The sequence below is a fragment of the Cupressus sempervirens genome, chromosome 7 (genome assembly GCF_028749045.1).
Source record: "Cupressus sempervirens isolate cs-2001-9-10 chromosome 7, ASM2874904v1, whole genome shotgun sequence".
In the NCBI taxonomy this organism is placed as follows: Eukaryota; Viridiplantae; Streptophyta; class Pinopsida; order Cupressales; family Cupressaceae; genus Cupressus; species Cupressus sempervirens.
Genome location: NC_143124.1, coordinates 351895280 through 351901279, shown reverse-complemented (window position 1 = coordinate 351901279; position 6000 = coordinate 351895280).

The following is a 6000-nucleotide window of genomic DNA, read 5'->3' as shown; positions in this document are numbered from 1 at the left end:
TATTAGAGACTATAAGACCTATCAATATAATAAGGAGTAAAATTCAAAGATGGTTTATGGATGGGTCTAATAGCCCTAATTAAGTCATGAAGAAATTAAAAAGAAGTCAGTAAAAAGAGATGAGAAGTTTGTGAGAGAGATACATAGAAGAGGGTGATATTGAGGAAGTCATGTTCAAAATTAAGAAGACCATGAAAATTGTAACAAAAAAATGATTAAATCAATTGAAGAACAATGCACCAAGCTATCAGAAGAAGGATAGTAAATGAAGAGTAAAACAAACGTATCAAGAAAATGGAAAGGAAAAATATAGGTCAATTTGTTGTTGTTTTTACCTAACAATTTTATCAACAAGATTATAAAATTCTTTCACAAGGTAATATTTATTAAGACATAAAAGTTCTTTCTCTTAGAATATTATAAAAGCTTTAACTAGGTGAACATTATATTAGTGGGATTAAATCTCTTAGTGGAGTAGCTTTAATGGGACTATTGATACTCTTAGTAGGGAATTAGAAACTGTTAACATAGTATAGTCATTGAGAAGATGAATCTATTATAAGCTTTTAAACAAGAGCCTTGTTACTATAGTGATGAGTTGTGGGTGTCATCCCAATTGTAATTTTTCTCTCTAACCAAGGGGTTTTGTGATAACAAAATTAGTGTATTAAGTTTTTACAAGTTTATGAGTTTTTTTTTTTACTTCACATTACTGTTGTTTACAAGAACGCATTAACTATGAATATGTGCAGGATCATGGTGTGCCAAAAAGTGGCAATCTAAAAAAATTGTAGCTCTGAAATATCTCAAACCATTTCAAAATCTATATTAACTTTTTTCCCACCCCCCTAATACTAAATGAAAATAATTAATATCTTTGTAAGGTCTACTATATCTTTTGATACCAAACCTATATGGTCAACTTTAAAAACATCCTAAAAATGTTCTTTTGGCCTATTTTTATGTGATTTTTACTTCAAACATGTAGCTGACGATTTTTTTTCACCAAAATTTGAAGAAATGAAAAGGGTTTCTTAAGAATGTTCTTTTCTTTCCATAAATGTAAGGTTTGTCAAATTATGAGTTTATTAAGTAATTATTAATTATTTTCGAATGCAGTTATGTATAAAGTGTTGACTAACACACTACTTCAAAAATAACTATAATGTTCAAATGGTACAACATTTTTAAAATCCAAAAGATGCATCACATTCTATGTTTCTTCTACTATAAGCAAAAAAAATGAAAAATTGAATTTTTTAGAGTTTGGAATTAGTTAAGGTGGTCAGACACGAGAGTTTTTTAATTCCAAAAATAGTACAGTCAAAAATTATTTATTTATTATTTGTTTAGAATAAAAATACCCAAAAGTATGTGTCACATCTAGGCATGAGTCTACTACTTATATCTAGAATATTATTAAAAAATATTATCATTTGATTTTGATTAAGGTGGTCAGACATACATCTACTTCTTATTTTTGTTCTGAAAGTTTTGTAATACTACATTAAAATTCAAAATTTTGACAAATCAAATTTATTTTTTTGAGATAAGTCCTAGTAGTTTAGAAAGTAGATTCAATTTTCTAGAGATTCTTTTCTCTCAACTTTTTGATATAAAGTTAATAACAAGTAGAAAATTGCACATCAAATTGGCATAACCCTGATTTTCTGATTTTTTATTGCCACTTAAGAGCATAGTTTGGTTGACCATGATCCTACACATACTCCTATACACAATGCTATCAATTACAAATAGGAAGTATCATTCTAAGTGTTTTAACAAACTATCTATTAGTGTGAAGGAAGAATTCAAAACTCAATATTATTAGGTATTGATTCAGCCCCTTCCCCCCACCCACACCCTACTTTCAGTACCTCATATGTAGCTTACCAACATGTATGTATGTATGTATTGCTAGAAACTACAATTGGAACAATTGTTATGTTGTCATTGATGTCAAACCTTATTGGTAAGATAGTTTACTATTTGATTTGAGTGCTATATATAGATGATTGATGAAGAGGATTTGACAAGTTGGACATAAAAGAAATACCTAGAAGAAAGGTTGAGTTATGACAAGAAATTACAATGGGAATTTGATTACATAGACTTTGATAAGATAAAGTGATTGTTTAAATCATACTACAAGTGAAGGAGACTAGTGCATTAAAGTCTTGAAGAAGTGATCAAAGATTGACAAAATGCATAGCCTTGACCAAGAAAAGAGAAAAATATTAAGGAACTTGAAGTGCATGTCAAGTGATCCTAGTGTCAACCGAGTGCCACTATGTGCCGAGTAGAAGTAGTGTCAATTGTGTATCAGTGTTGATTGAGTGCTAGTATATGTACCAAACAAAATGTAAGTAGAGACCAAGTAATCTAGTGATAATCAAGTGTTAGAAGACAGTGTTGGATGAGGGAAAATATTTAATAGTTTATGAGAAAATCTTGATTTCCAGATGACATAGTTGATTTCTTGGAATATGTAAAGCATGTGAAAGATAAAGATGGATGACCTAAAATATTTAATGCAAGGATACAGTTTGGTAAGCGATCAATGAATTAATTTGAAAGAGAAGTTTCTAGAAAAGAAGAGGATGAGTAAGAAGGTGGATAGATTCATTGTATGTGATGAATATGATCAAAACCCTAAGATCTATGGTGATGTTCAAGACACAAACTTTATCTAAAATACCTAACCTACTAGAGGTTGGAGTAGTTGTTGATGCTATTGGTTGGTGAACTTAAGAAGGAGGCTGAGAATAGTTGTGAAGAGGTGAAGAATGATTTCTTGAAGGGTTTCAATGACAATCAAAGACTAATGTTACAATGGAGGCCAATCAGTGGATCAAAATGTGAGCCAAACTATGATTTATATTTGTAAAGAAAGTAGTATTAGTCATATCAAAACCCATTGTTACTTTCAAACCATTGTATCAATATTGAAATCCTTTAATCAAGGTGGCCTTCTAATTGAATATTCTAATGTCCTATAAAAAGGTCACTCCTAATAGGGTTATTAAATCCTTTAATAAGGTCATATTTAACTATGTGTTTTGAAACTTTTTATAGGGTTGGATCCTAAAATAGCTCACTTCAGAAGACTGAAAGATTGGTGAGATGTTAGTGGTGGTTTTTCCCAAATTGGATTTCCATGTTAAGACCTAGTGCCAAACTTGGGTGGATGTTATTTCTATTGATTTACTATTAATTTTTTACATTTTACAAGTCTATTATAATTAGGATAGTGGACTACTTGTTGATATTATTGATAATCTACTATAGAGACTAACCTAATGGATGCATAGATTTGAACAAGTTGAAGTGTTTATTTAATTGGTACATTTGGACCATGGATAAATAATTAACCCCCATCTTAATTATTGTAAACATTCTAACAATTGGCATCAAAGCTTCAGTGCTTGTAGAGAAAATTTTGAAGGCACTTGAAGCTAAAGATGAAGCTATACAAAAAGGAGATGTCAAGGTTGAAAAAAGACAACTTCCCTACATGATAGAGTTTGATTCAAGACTGCATCTTGCTGAAACTAGAGATGTTGTGGTACTTTTTGTGGATAATACATATGTGAAGATAACAGTTCTTCCTCTGACAACTTAGAGTTGAAAAAAAATCAAAAACACAACCAAGCTATGTTGGAGATTGCATCAGCCCTAAGATACACTGAGTTTGATGACATAAAATATTGTGAGACTACCAAGGAAATGTGGGATACATTGTAGACCATCTACAAAGGAGACCAAAATGTATATTAAGGGGAAAAATTTAAAGCTTCTAATGCAGGTTTAAAGAAATGAGAATGATGGAAGGTGAGAATATTTTCAAGTATTCTAGAAGAATCAAAGAAGCCATTACTTCCATAAGAGGAGAAAATGGAAAGGTTGATGATGACATTATGACTAGCAAGTTATCAAGAACTTGACTTCCTATTTATGCTATTAGGGTTTTTGTAATATATGAATTGAGATATACTCCTAGTAACAACTTAACTTTAGAATGTCTGATTGGTAGACTTATTGCTTTTGAAATGTCAAATATGGATTATTTCACCCCTACCATTGTTGAAACCACTTTCAAATAATAGTTAGTTCTTAGTAAGAAAGAAAGAGGAAAATGTGTAAAAAGTGATAGTGATGTTGTTGATGATGAACTTGGTGAGCTTGAAGGACTGATGACTAGAAGAATTCCAAGAGGTGAAGGAAAATAAAAAGGTAAAATTCCTATAATCTATTTTTCAGAAAAAAAATTTGGTCATGTTGTAGCAAGATATCCTAATAGAGAAGACTAGGATGAAAAGAGGGAAAGTAAATAAAAAGGAACAAGAGGGAAGTAAAGAACCCATAGTAGAAAAGTATGTGAGAAGAATCCATGCACTAGAGAAAATCATTGGTAATAAAGAATCTAGAGTTATGATAAGGAAAGGACTTAGAAGTGATACATGTTTACTTTTTGAGATTGAACCTAAATCAGTAAAACATGCTTTGGAGAATGAGGATTGGATTCAAGCAATGAATGAAGAAATTCAGCAGATAGAGAAGAAAAAATCTTGAACACTATTACCTATAGCAAGGGAAAAAAATGTTATTGGAAAAAAGTGGGTATTTAGGAACAAGCTAAATGAAAAAGGTGAAGTCACAAGGAACAAGGCTAGATTGGTACACAAAGGACATGCACAAGAAGAAGGAGCTAATTATGCAAAAATATTTTCTCCTATTGCAAGATTACAAGGAGTTAGAATGCTATTTAAATATTCTTCTTATAAAGTATTTAAAGTGTATCAAATGGATGTAAAATCTGCATTTTTGAATTGAATATTGGAAGAAAAAGTTTACATTGAATAGGCAGAAGGATTTGTTGATCCTACTAAGAAGAACATGGTATGTAAACTACACAAGGTTCTATATGGTTTTAAAAAAGCCCCTATAACATAGTATGAGAGATTACACAATTATTTGGTGAAGATTGGATTTGTAAGAAATAATGATAACAACAATCTATATTTGAACATTGGTAGTAAAAATGAGTTGTTGTTATCTGAAATCTTTATTGATGATATCATATTTAGAGGAAAGGAAGCATTATGCAAATCATTTACATATGAGATGAAGAAGGAATTTGAAATGTCTATGTTTGGTGAGATCAAATTCTTTGTTGGTTTACAATTATATCAAATGAAGCAAGGTATCTTCATTACTTCATCTAAATGCATCAAGGAGATACTCAAAACTTTTGGAATAAAAAATTCAAGACCAGTTAGTACACCCATTGCTAGAGGAAATACACTAACTAAGAATGATGATTCTACTCATGTGAACTAGACATTGTATAGATCAATGATTTGAAAGCTAAGTTATATTGTTCACATCAGATTTGATATTACATTAGTAGTTGGGATTGTTGCAATATTTTTTGCAAGTCCTCAGGAGAATCACATGATGGAAGTGAAAAGGATATTGAGGTACTTGTAAAGAAAAGAGGACTATAAATTGCATTACAAGAAGAATGAAAAGTTTGAACTAAAAGTGTTCACTAATTCTAATTGAGACAGAGACTAGTTTCATGGACAATCAAGAAGAAAAACTACATTTATAAATCAATAGCTGAAGCTGAATATGTGGTAGCAGGATTGAATTGTTCAAAAATTATGTGGATCATGCAATTGTTGAAAGGTATGAAGGAAGAGATCACTGATCTAGTTAAATATTTTATCATGATAACACTAGTGCTATAGACATATCAAAGAATCTTTTAATTTACACAAAGACAAAACATATTGTTATCAAGTATCATTACTTGAGAGAGCTAGTTCAAGACAAAGAAGTAAGATTTGAGTATAAAAATACTATGGAGAAAATAGCTGATATTTTTACTAAGGAATTACCTAAGGATGCTACTTAAGATGAGATGAAGCTCTACATCAAATGGGTTGATCAAAACATCTTACAAGTTGATGTAGAGAGTCCTACTTTAAGAGTTTC